At 40.2% G+C, this 13,938-nt stretch overlaps 1 protein-coding gene across 2 annotated transcripts in view; it reads right to left on the reverse strand.

Annotated features, from left to right (window-relative positions):
* The window catches only part of CTNNA2 (catenin alpha 2), a 468,362-nt gene that overhangs the window by 102,612 nt on the left and 351,812 nt on the right, over positions 1-13,938 (reverse strand). The window lies entirely within an intron of this gene.

The raw sequence follows: 13,938 nt of genomic DNA on the forward strand, positions 1-13,938 counted from the left end.
GAAAGCTAACTTTGAATATTTTCCTTCATTCCCTGAGTGGTGCTGTAAAAACAAGCAAAGTAAAATAGCATATATGTGCTTGTAGGAGGTATTCATTTTATTTCCATCACAACTGAAGCACTCAACGTATTAAGCAGTTCTCAATTCTCCTTAAAAATTAATTCTACTCAGATTCAACCTGGAAAGTTTTTTTTTCCACTTTCAAAATGATTAAAGGCACTCAGAATAGCTAACTCAGTAACACATACAAACAGGGGGAGGAAAGAAGACACAAAGAAGAAAGGAATCATCTATCAGAGAGCTGCCAACAGTTTGGAAGCTGCTGTGTGTTTGCTACCACCTATTACATTTCCATCTTGTACTCTTTATTTTTTCTCCCATCAATCTGCTGCTCTCCACTTGCTGACTCTTATTTTATTCCTGCATTAAAAGCTCTTTCACACCATGCTTTGGGTCTATTTGCACAGCATCTCACACAATGGGACCCCAATCCATGAATAGTTTTCATAGGTACCATCTCAATATAAATAACAATATTGTTCCAAATACATCAAAATATTGCAAGAAAAAAGAAGAAAAAAAGTTCTAAGATGCTCAGTGTTAGAGAATAGTGCAGCAGCACAGCACCCTGCCTTCCATGGTTGATAGATTTCCAGTCAGTATTTGTAAAAATAAAGACAACTTAAGAATTCAGACACATGTTAGGGTTCTTGGGGTTGCTCTGTGAAGGACAACAGGAGTTGGACTCTATGATCCTTGTGGGTCCATTCCAACTCAGGATATTCTGAGTTAACTACTGTTAACTATTAATATTTAATATTAACTAAATATTAACTATTAATAATTAATATTTAGTTAACTAATATTCTATTAACTACTGTTAAATCAGTAGTTGCACCTATAGCCAGCATTAAGGGAGAAATACTGACAGAGAAGGTGCATGATAAATTTGTATAATTCTCCTCTGCAGACATCCATTTCCCAGGGCTTGCTGGCAAGCTCCAGATCAGATGCCTGGTTTGTGTACTCATGGTTAGACTTTGATGCCCATTGTGCCAAAAAAGGCCAAATGGCAGCATTTCCAAAGGAACACACCAAGCTTTTAAAAATCCCACATGGCTTCCAGCTCATTCTCAGTGGAAGATCCTTAAAAAATTCCACTAGCTCAAGTTCAGGATGTGCCAGTGCTGTCCACTGCACTAAAAAACCTTACTTTAAAAGCTAAATGAGCACCAACACTTTCCTGTTTGTGTCCTGCTATGAGGAGGGATCTGTTCCAAAGGCTGGTATTTATTCAATGAACAAGAACTCAATTTTTAATCCAAGGTAATGTGCTGTTATGGATCAGGTTATAACAATATGCCCCATGGAACTGTAACAGCAGTCTCAGGATGTTCAAGTAAGCAGCTTATTTTATTTTGATCAGTGTTAAATATCTTCAGCCTACAACCACATACCAGAAATCAATAAAAAGGACAGCAAGAGCATCAGCTAACCAGCAATTTGGGGTTTACCATAGTAAATATACAGTAGAGCTCTTTCTGAGTCAAAAGGAATGAATAAAATGGATATCTTGTTTCTAATGGTAACTGTGTTGTGCTCTGAGGTTCATAATTGCAGCAGCTGAAAAAAAGGCATCTGAACTGTAACTGTCACAGGTTTAATAAATACAAAATTAATACATTCCATTTTTCTTCTGCTGTGTTAATCATAGATGTCAGTAGAATATTTCTGGCCCCTCTTGTAAACAGGCACTATAATTTCTTTAGGAATTTGTTATCTGAGTTTTAGGATGTCCTTGCATTGAAGTTGAAAGGTAGAGTTAAAGGGTTTTATGCTCACAGGAGACCACAAATTTTGCCATCCTTCACCACAAGCTGTAAAGAATGACTTGACAAAATCATTTGTTAAATGTGACAGCAGTATGAAGGCAAGACATTCATCCAAGAGCTCAAATGGATACATGACAAGGTAATATTAATGGCACAAGACAAGACATTTAAAAGTCCTGGCTCACCATTACCAGTCTATTTGATCCAATTAGGGCTATTCATCAAGGTAAATAACTACTGGGAAAGCAATCCTGTGTGCTCCTGTGCATGCTGCAACAAAGTCCAGTCTAAGTGATGGCTCGAGATCTCAGTTTCATCCAGGTAATGCCAGTTCAGAAGGGAATGGGAGAAGGCTGTGACTTGAATCTGAAAGCAGCAAAAGCCTGTCATATTTTATTCCAAAACCAGCACCAGGGCTTTGCTCGTGCACCTGTATTAACAAATGCCTTTGCAGTGCTTTAATTTATGCTGAGTTCTGATGTAAATATTATGACACACACTATTACTTGTAAGACAACCCTTTAGGTTTTTTCCCCCCACAGGATTTTTAATTTAGAGATGAATTCAAAGCATGAATTCCACCACGTGAAATTTCATTTATTAGAGGAGGAAGCATGTTAAATTAAGGTCTTGCTTAATTTATTTTGTCAGAAAGAAAACTTTGTTAATGTACATAAAACTAACAGATTAATAAATTTGCCACAGCAACAAAAAATATAGAAGGAAAACATCAAGACCTGGAAATATTTTTGAAAGCATGAATGGTGCACAGGCAGATTTTATGCCTTTCCAGTGCAGTCGATTTCATCAGTTTATGGTGCACAGTCAAGTTGCTGGTTTTGATAGCATCATGCTCGACTGTTCTAACCACTGTTCAGGGCAGTTTTATCATTGTCAGTTCACAGCCATAATTGAGCTCAAAGAGGTTAAATGCCCACCAAAACGATGTTTTCCATGGCTATATAACAATTTTAGAACCAAAATGTCTCAGTGCTACTTACAGTCTAGTAGAGAATTAAATGTCTAATCCTGCCACTGGAAGGTAAAGCCACAGCAGGAGATTAATGACTCCAACAGATTGTTAAACTTTATAAAGCCTGGCAGTGCAGAGCTGCCTGTAACAAAAGTTTACCAAGGAGCACCTTATTCACCATTCTCCATTTAATGGGTGTTGCAACCCAGCTCCAGTTTGCACCTGCAGAGAGCTCCCAAACAGGCATTAATTCAGTTGAAAGGGATGAAAATAAAGCCTTCTCCACTGCAGTTAAGGTGTGTCACCTCCAATATGCTGTGAAATTGAGTTCTGGAGAATGAGGCAGTGGCCATTAGAAGCTGCTGCAGTTCGGTGCTAAAGAGAAAGTCTCAGTCAATTCTGCAGACTGTGTCACACAGGGTGTGACCACAGAATGGTAACTTGGGGGATGGGGACAGCAACACCACCAGTTCTGTCCTGGCAGATTAACCAGCAAAAAGACTGATATTTAGAACATATATCACACTTGGAAACTCAAATCACAGATCTGTGGAATAGATTAAAAAAGTAAGACTTGAGACAAAAACAAATCAAAGACAGGTAACAAAGACAGGTAATACTTATTAGAATCATGAAATGGCCTGGATCTTAAAGATCATCCAGTTCCAACCGCCCTGCCATGGGCAGGGACACCTTCCACTGTCCCATGGTGCTCCAAGCCCTGTCCAACCTGGCCTTGGGCACTTCCAGGGATCCAGGGGCAGCCACAGCTTCTCTGGGCACCCTGTGCCAGGGCCTCACCACCCTCACAGGGAACAATTTCTTCCTAAAATCTAATCTAAACCTGCTCTCTTTTAGTTTGAACTTAATATATTTTGCATGTGTGAGCTTTCATCTCTCTACAGAGAAGCAGCCATAATCAGGAAAAGATTTGGGGTGAATTTGCTAACAGAAAGCAAGTTGAAGTGACAATTTTTGACCAAAAATTTGGAAGAGTATAAGAAACACACACAAAGAACATTCCTCCTAGTCATAGGCCACTACAAAGGATTCCTCAAAATGGTTCTTGGCCCAAAGCATGGAAGAACCCAGTTGCCAAGTGCTAAGGTACTTAATCCCTATTGATTTAAATTTGTTTGTTTCTTTGCTGGGTTTTTTTTTTGAGGGCCTAAGGTGGGTGGTTTATCAATTTTCATAACAGAAAAATTTTCAGATTATACTGCCTTTTCAAAGAAATTTTTCAGCGAGGGCAAACCTCAGGCTTGCTAGCAATATTAGTGCAGTTGCATAAAAGCAGAGAAAAAAATTATATGTTTGGGGGAATGATAACCACATACCTCCTGAAGATGTGAGGATTATCAGGATATGAACTCTGTCTTTCATGTCTGAATAGAACAATAAAGACCTGACTCTGATAGCAGGGCTGGGATTCTATTAAGTATTTATTATTCCTTAAAATAAAGAATTATACAGGGGATTAACAGGCAGAGGACAGCATTGAGATTCCCATCAAAAATGTGGGAAAACCAGAAATACAGGTAGGAACTGAGCAGACAGTGAAAAGCATTCGGGAAGTCAAAATAACCCAGAAGAGAAAAGAGAGTTATTAACTTTTGCATTCTGTATGACCTGAGAGGGTAGAATTGTGATAAAGTGAATGTGGGAGGATGAAATTGCAGAATGGGAAATTGCATGTAGGAACAAAGAAAGGAAAAAAACCCTATAGGTTATCCCAGCAGAGAAGAAAAAGGGATAAGACTTTGAAAAATAACCTTGTGAAAACTGAAGAGGATTGGAAAGTGTCAAAAATGTCACCAAAACTGCAAACTTAAAGGGTCTGATGTAAAAGAGGTGGGACAAAGAAGAGGGTAATGATGAAAGAATAGAGATAATGGATTAAAAATGCAAAGATTAAATTAAGAACCACAATCTATTGTGTAGCTTCATTTACTGTCTCAGGCTCTGCTGAAATGATACTTGAATCAAACACAGATTTGGAGCTTTATGGGTTTTTTTAAATCAAATACAGTAAATAAATGAAGGGAAAAAGCTGGTTTGGGGTGATGAAATAGCTATTTGGTCAAGATGGGAAGGACATTTTCTACAAAAACTCCTAATGAAGTTATCCTGACTGTGAGCAGTCAGATCCAATCAGCCTTACAGGTTTAATACAATAAGTGTCACACGTGTCACACTTGCAGTCCCACCTAACCCAGCTGCATGAACAGCCTGGCATAGCAAATATTGTCTTCAGCTTCTCCAAGAGCTGGAGACGGAGCCCAGTGGAAGCTGCTGACAGCTCTTGGGTAGACCTGTCTGTTGAAGTGCCAGACAATGGCTGAAACAAGATTAAAAATTGATTGTGTGCTGCAAAAATGGATTTCTCATCATCCTGTCCCAGAGTCACTCAAAGTCACCAGTGGATCCTGCCCTATGGATAGAGATGATTGATATCTGATGCTATCAATTATCACCCCTGCCTTTCAAAAAGCCCTTACAGCAGTGAGATCAGTCTGGGGTTTGTTCTTGGTTTGGTGTTTTTTTGTATTTTTTCTCATTTCACTTCTATTTTGTTTTCTTCTCCTTTGCAGTAATTCTTACACAGTAAGAATTGCAAACAAACCTTTTGGATCTGGTTGCTTAATTACAAGTGGAACATAACAATAAAGATATTTCATAACACTTAGAAATAGAGTTAGTGAACAAAATTGATGTCAATTAAGAAACAAATGTAATATTGAAATCTCATTTGGCAATTAAACTCCATGTACTTTGCCACTGCTCATAAAGCCATTAGGAAGATGGAATTAGAGAAGTCTTTGGAAAAGGAATAGTTTTCCCTCCATGTTTACAGTGCTCCCTGCCCCATGCTACTGCACCAACATTTGCAGCTATTGTTATGAGTCCAAACTTCTGTAAGTGCCTTTAGCTGATGTGACTACAGGTCATTCCTGAGATGATACTACAGAACAGTGAAAGCTTCTTTATGTAAAGCTGTTATCAACAGAAGTCATGTGAAGTACATTTCTGGTGGGTTTTTTGCCTTTCTTTCAGTCTAGTTTGTGGGTATTTTTATTTATAATGTAGAAACATTACACACTTCCATTGAGCTTCTCCCATATTTACAGTGTTTTTTATCAAAGAGATTTTTAAAAACTCCATACTTGTTCCTCTGCAGTGATTGGAGAGGTGGCATCTTCTAAACACAAAGATTTGTTGGAATATCTGAGGTTTTACGAGGGCTCAGTATTTGAGGAATAATACCCAAACTGTGTGCAGTAATCTCTTCCAGTGCAATAGAGCTGGCACTGAGTTCTGCCTCCTAATTCTTCTCAAGGCACTTTGAAAGGCCAACTCTCTGCTCACTTAAAGTGACTTCAGTTAAATAAAAAAAAAAAAAATAGATAAAATCAAGTCCCTATTTCAAAAAGCAAAAGCAGCCATGGTCACTACACCGAGGCTTTTGCCAGAAAAACAAAAAATCCATCATGAACATTATGTTGCAGCTCAAAATTTCCTTTGTTTGGTGAAACTGTTCCACACTGCAGCCTTAGCCCAAACTAGCTGATATGGGCATGGTTTCCTGAAATATGGCACCATATGGGCATCAGTAAACATTATGTGTAGAGTAAATTAAACCAAGCCTTATAATTAGGCAGCAAGGAGATTACTGCCGACCTGAAAGAGTAAATCAGCAGTATTAAAGCACTCTCCATTTCCTCTGGAGCACTTCAGAGCACCATGAAAACCTCAATGTCACAGTGATGAACACCTAGAAGTGCATTTTGAGGGAGACAAAGACATGAGCATTCAAAGAAGTTCAAAACAAAATCCATATTGATTGTAATTCAAAATAACAGTGCATTTTCCCTAATTATTTAGAGCAGAAGTTTGAAAATTTTACTCGAAGTCCTTTCCTGAAGTAAATACACCAGTTATTCTACCAAATGGGAGCAGACAAAAAGTGGAACTATTGATCAGCATGCCAGGGGCTCACTGCTCTTTCAGACCCTGTTGGTGACATTCAGAGTGTCCCTAATCCCAGGGCCATAAATTCAGTGGAAGCTGGAAGAGCAGAGACTTCATCAAGTGGGGCACTGCTACCTCTGCCTTCTAAGCCAGCATCACACCAGAGTCCAGCCCAACACCTTTGTACCTAGAAAACAACTACAAATCTAGAAAAGAACTGCACACAGTGCAGTGCACCCCTGTTAAATGAATACAAGGCATAAACATGCAGCCCTGGCACAGAAATAAATCTGAATTAGCCTTTGATAGACTGCTTTTGGGAAGCCAGCTTCCACATTTCCATATTCAGGAGCACTGGAGTCACTGCAGGTGAAAATCAAACCTATTAAGCAACAAGGAAAAGGAGCTGAGTTTCTCACAAGCCAGAGCTGATGCCACAGGTGGTCTTAGGTTCAAAGAGGTTCAGATTAATTTGTGGCTGGCTCCCTTTAAAAAATGCCAGCATTTTTTCAAAATGTATTTTCATGCAACAGAATGGGGCAATCTCAGCAACAACACTGCACTTCCCCTTGGAAAGAGCCAAAAACTCCTCCTTGGTTAATACAGCACAGACTCCTGTGGATCATCTGTTTAAGTGTGACCTTGCTTCAACTCTGCCTTTGCAAAAGAAATCTTAATAAACATTCTTGCCAGACTAAATTCTGAAGTTACAACCTCCTTGGATATTCTGCTACCACTTCACACTTGCATGGAGTTTTGCATCTTCAGAGCACTGCAGCAACTCTTACAAACTCTCACAGTGTTATGTGAGCTCAGGAAGGTCTGTGACTATTTAATTGTCTGTTTTCTTCCCTAATTTAAATTATGCAGCTCTTGAATTTAAAAGAAAAAGTTTCCTTCAGGTTTTATAATCTTAGCCAATGTCCTCTTGTTTGCAACAGAGGGCACATTAGAGAAGGAGAACACAGTTCCCCAGCCCCCCAGAAATGCACTGAGTGCTGCACTATGGACAGCTGGAAAGCCAAAGCACTCCTCACACAAACCTACCTTTAGGGTGCCTCAACTAGAAATCAGATTGCTCATGGCTCCCTGTGCATAAAGAGCTTTTACAAGACACATCCAGGGAGCCCCAAGTCACCCTCCAGAGATGAACTCTCCAGGGACTGTCAGGGAGCTGAAGGAAAAACACTTCTTTATTTCACCACCTGATTGCTAACTGACACCAGCTGGTGGGAATGGTCAGAGTTCTCTCTTTCCTCTTCCCCCTACCCCCTCAGTGTGAGCTTTTTATTTCTTTGGGTGTGCTCTTCATTGTCTTTGGGAAGCTGAAAGGAGTTTGTTATTTAATCTGTATTAAGTCTGATTAGAATTTGGTTCATAAAGATTAGAATTGGGTTCACTGTTTTCCACTGAAGATTTTTTTTTTGCTTTTTGAGCCCTTATGCTTCCCTTGGCCTTATATCTTAATATTCAAATGCTGTGCACCTCCTACTGCTGGTACAACACAGAACACCTAAACTGAGGCAGCTTCACCTTCAGAAGCAACTTCATTTTCTGAGCTTCAGATTATTCTTCCAAAACTGGACAGTAAGTCTTGCTTATCCTCACAGAGCACAGTAAAGAGAGGAAAATAAAAAAAAAAAAAATTAAGTCATTTAATCATGATTTAGAGCCCCAAGATTTAATTTCTGGGTGCTGCTGGCCCTGCCCACAGCATTTGCAAGTCTTCTGCCCTGGGTGTGAGACAGCAGCTTTGCTGCAATTGCAGGATGATAAGATCTCCTCTTTTGGAGGATGTCCTGTGTTTTCCTCAAAGCATTTACATTCTGTAAAGAGGCAACCTAGGCATATCTTTGAGTAGGGAGATTTAAGCCCACAGACTAAAAACTTATTTAAGTGTCTATCCATAATACAATTGACATTGTATGGGTTAGCTGTGATAAAATCTGTTCCAACAGAACACATTCTTTCAGTTTTAGGTGTCCCTTCAGTCTAATTCCATGAGATAATATTCTTTTTATTCTGACAGTCCTTCTAGAGTCTACACCAATTTTTGGCAGGCTTCAAAGTGCTAAACTTTTTTTTTTTTTTACCCTAAATAGCATTCATAAACAGCAATACAACTTAATCTACGTGGCAGTGAGTAACAGAAAGAGCAGAGGGAGACACTGCTGCTCAAGGAACAGAGAGAGATGATAAATAAGCCTAAGAACATGCTGAAGCCTGGGATCTAGTTCAAACTGGTGTAACCCATATTAAATAAAGGACAGCAAATTGCAAGTTCTTTCAGAGACCTGTGAAGTTGATAAAAGCTGAGTACAACAAGATGTTGTCCCCAAGGTCTTTGTTTTACCAAATTTGCACAAAAAAATTACAGGAGGTATTTGTCTCATCAAAATTTAGGCTTTTGCAAGCTTGACTTGCAGCCTAATGCAGCTACTGGAGCAGTGCTATCAAGGATTTAATGATCATTGTGGGTGCCTTCAAACTCAGGATATCCTGTGACTAAAAGATAATATAGTAATTGTAGATTGAAGGGAGGGATGTTAGAGAATGTGGCTGATAACAGGCTGATCAAAATCATGCCCAGAGTCCACCAAGTGTCTTACAAAGGAATTTGCAAGAGCCCATCTTAGCACAGGGGAATGGAAATGACTGATCAAATATGGATAAGGGTCATGTGAAAGGATGTACTTACTGCATTATACATAAAGAATTCTTTAGAGGTAGAACAAGGGCAAATATGACCTGGATTTTATTTATTTTTTTAATTTTGGCCTCTGCAGAGTGTGTACCTGGTAGAAAGACACCACAGCATGGTCCTTATTAATATTAATTCATGCCTAAATGGCCAAAGCTGATCCTGAGTACCCCAAAGTGTGTCCCCATTCCTAGGACACTGATAGTGGCTGTTGGGAAAAGCAGACACTGCAAAGAAGCAATCAAAACCCTAACCCATCATAAAATGGGAAAACTCACCTGAAGCAATGCAGAAATCTTGGGAAAACCTCTCCTACAGCTTTCAGCCTACCAAGGAGCTCTCAGTAAATCACCAGTCTCTGTCCAAAAACTTGAGCTGGATTTTACCCAACAACACACAAAGGCCACAAAACTATAATAAGTTATAAAAAATGCATTTTTGATACTGCACACAGAAACTTAGATATCTAAAAGGAAGATTAATTCCTATTAAGCATCCATTCCATTAAAGTGAAAGCCCAGGACATCAAAATAAATGTTCAAAAGTGTTTGTCAAAATGCAACTGGTAATGCAGATATTTCAGGACTTTCTACTGAACAGTTCCTATTAATATATATGTTTTAATGAAGTTTTGTTGCCAAAAAATGCAAGGAGAAGCAGAAATCCAACATTAAAAAAAATACAGTACTTTTTATTTTTTCTACTTTCAGATGAAATATGAAAATTTAAAACCTAGCAAAATTCTTTGAAAGAAAGGAAAATCTCCTTGGCTATTGTAAAAATGAGGGTTTAGTTTTTAATATTTATTTATATGTAAATATTTTTATTTTCAATGCTAGGCTAAAAATAAATTCCTAAGTTTCAAAATGAAAATTGGAAAATACTGGAAAAAATCCACACTAGACTTTTCAAAGCTCTCAGGCTTCTTGAAAAAAAAAAATTCTGGATAATTTCTGGATATTTTCCAGTTTTTAAGAAAATGATATTTATCTGTAGAGAATTTATTTCATGAAGTATTTCTAAGCAGCTTTAGTAAAATCACAAACCTCAGTCTGTAGGAGTTGGATGAATTCTCCTTAACAGCTGGATGAGAGAATAATTTTCAGTATAAACTGAGAATTGGTGCTGAAAAAGAAATCTCATTTCTGTCCAATTCCTTCCACTTGGAGGCACAGGAAGCCTTGAATGGGCAAAAATGGAATAATCCAGGCTGCAATGGCAGCACAGATGGGTGGTATTTAAGGCCAAACAAATGGGTTTGGTTATTCCACCTCGAGTGCCTCGTGCAGAATGAAGCAGCTCAGCTCTCAGGGGTGGCAGCAGGGCCAGCAGGTGGGACAGCAGAGGAGGTGGCAGCACAGCAGAGGTGGTGGCAGCACAGCAGAGGTGGTGGCAGCACAGCAGCTGCTCTCTGAGCTGTGCCTCCAGGGCTGGGACCAAACCCTCTGGTGTGTCCTTGCCTCTCTCAATGTCCCCCCAGAGCTGCCAGGCTCGAGTGCCAGGTGTGCCTGCTGCTTTGGGGTTAACTGCAGCATTTGAACTCTTGGGTTGGTGTTTCTCTTTCCTCCTATGGAGGAAAAATGAACAAAAGGATTGGGAAAAGAATTGGGATTCCAAAAGGATTCCAAAAGCATTGGAATCAACCAGCACCTGCTGCTGGCCTGGCTTGCTGTACCACATGCCTTTGCTACCTTCTGGGTTTTGTCTTTTTTCTTTTTCTTTTTTTTTTAAGTACAGGTTTGCATACCAGCAGGAAAAACAGACCCCAAATCTTGCCCATTGGCATAACTTTTTTACCAGATTCAGTGCTTTCTCCAGCTTGTTCAAAATGAAGCCTGGAGAAGGCTTCTAGATCTTCTAGCACCTTCCAGTGCCTAAAGGCTCTACAAGAGAGCTGGACAGGGACTTGTGGAAAGGGCACAGAGTGATAGGACAGCAGGAATGGCTTCACTCTGCCAGAGGGCAGGGTTACAGAATCACAGAAATTTTAGGGTTAGAAGGGACCTCTGGAGATCATCCAGTCCAACCCCCTGTCAAGGCAGTGTCACCTGGAGCAGGTGACACAGGAATGTGTCCAGGTGGGTTTGGAATGTCTCCAGAGAGGGAGACTCCAGGGCATCCCTGGGCAGCTGTTCCAGGAATTTCTTGTGTTCAGTTTGTGGCCTTTAGTCCTTGTCCTGTCACTGGGCACTGCTAAAAGAAGTCTGGCACCATCCTGTGACCCCTGCCTCAGAAATATTTATATGGATTGATGAGATCCCTCTCTTTTCCAGACTGAACAAGCCCAACTCCTCCACTATCTCCTCATAAGGGGGATGCTCCAGACCCTTCATCATCCTTGTGGCCTCTGCTGGACCTTCTCCAGTAGCTCCTTGTTGAAGTTGCACTGAGGAGCCTGGGTTAGATTTTAGGAAGAAAATCTTCCTGTGAGGGTGGTGAGCCCTGGCACAGGGTGCCCAGAGAAGCTGTGGCTGCTCAAGGATCCCTGGGAGTGCCCAAGGCCAGGCTGGATGGGGCTTGGATTAACCTGGGATAGTGGGAGGTGTCCCTGCCATGGCAGGGTGTTGGATAGAGATGGGTGTTAGGGCCCTTCCAACCCAAACCACGCTGTGATTTCATGAAAATCCAGTAGGGAATGGCAGCAGGAAGCCATGGGCTGGTGAGGTGTGTCTGCTTCCAAGAGCCTGCTCAGTCTGACTTAGCTTGATGTTCTTACTGGCAGTTTATAGTAAGACATATAATTAAATCTCCATAATGGTTTCCCAATTCCCAGGAGAGTTTAAATGGTAAGTTTAAAAGATGTAATTCCATCAGAATATTGAAGTGATTGTGAATTGTGAGGCAGAATTTCAGCACCGTGTGTTCCATCCCCAATCAGTTCCCAATGTCTGCATGTTAGGCAGATAATGAAATCAAATCTCCCAAATAAAGAGCTAAGTGACCTGGGGAGAAAATGGAAAATCACTCTTAGATGGGTGAATACTGAAGACTTGCAAGGGAGCCTGACTACCAACTGGGGAAAAAAAAAATCTCTCTATCTATATTTGTATTTGTCATCACCAAAACACCTCTTGTAGGTTATCTAGTTTGATGGTGTTAACATTAAACATCCAAAGTCTGAAAAGCAAGCTTTCAAAGGGATTCCTTAAGACCAAAGGCATGGTGATATTCAAAGTTGGTTGTCTCTGCAATGCCCAGAATAGAAAGACTGAAACAGTGGGACACTGTAACCTCCACTGCAGCTCATTTCCTCTCAATCTCCAGGCCTCTGTCCCCCCATCAAACCAAGCCCTCAGTGACACCTGGAATTTAGAAGGGAGTGCACAGGCACTTCACAGTGGTGAAGCAGAGCACTGATCATGATTCTGAAGGGTCATGCTTTACAGTCAGAATGCACATTGTTGAAAGCAGACTCCATCTTCCTCTATGTTTGTGCAAAACCCAGCACAATTATGATTTAATCTTGATTAGTTTACTAGCAACTGCCACAATTTAATAAACATACCTACGTGATTAACTTCCATAAATATCAGAAATTGTACTAAAAGCTTCATCTCCAAGCAGGAAAATACAATATCTGTGCTCCATGTTACCCACATCCAGAATTCCAGCCTCTCTGAGGCTGAAGACTCCAGGAGGGTGAATACACATGAGAAGCACGCAGCTTATTAAGACAGGTGCCATTTTTATATCACGTTTCAGAGTAAATTTGGCTTTAGGGATGAGTAATTCAGGCAACTGCTGAGAGCCTCACACAGAACTCACTCATGTGTTAGTCTGCTACTTCCTTGAAGCAGTGAGAACAGAGGTGGGAGGCAACACATGGTCCCAGCTCCATTGCAGAGCTGAGGATCCCACAAATTTGGAGGTCAGAGCTGCAGAGATCTCTCTTCTGTCATTAGCTGAGCAGCAGATGTGATGCCAGGCTTTCTATAGGAGACTCAGTGATTCATATTGTCTGTAGGTCCACTGCAATGGGTTTATTTGGCAAAATAAGCTCTGAGAAGATGATCTTCAAGCACGTCTGCTAAAGGTTAGGAAGGAAGAGCTGAAATGAGCTGAGTTTTAGCAGTGCAGAGCACTGATTTCAGAATGCCTATAGGGGCCACTCTCTCCAAAATTATCATGCTGCAAACAGGTACCTGAAGGTACATTTAAATCTTTACTTGGTTTGGCTGTTTTCTGGATTTGGGATTGTTTTCACAGAGGCCAGGTAGAATTTTCATCATCATCATCACCATCATCATCATCATCATCAATTATTATTAATTATTATTATTAATAAATTTTAAGCAAAAAATGCAGAACTGGGATCATCTCAAAGGGAGAAAAAATTCTCAAAAAGAGGCAATCTGCCCTGCCTTAACTTAAAGGTGTAAAGAGAAACCTCTCCCTTTTTGTTGCCAACCTCCTTTCACTTCTTTTCCACCTCAAGCTTTTAGAATTAACCTTTCTTTCTTATC

The sequence above is a fragment of the Serinus canaria genome, chromosome 4 (genome assembly GCF_022539315.1).
Source record: "Serinus canaria isolate serCan28SL12 chromosome 4, serCan2020, whole genome shotgun sequence".
In the NCBI taxonomy this organism is placed as follows: Eukaryota; Metazoa; Chordata; class Aves; order Passeriformes; family Fringillidae; genus Serinus; species Serinus canaria.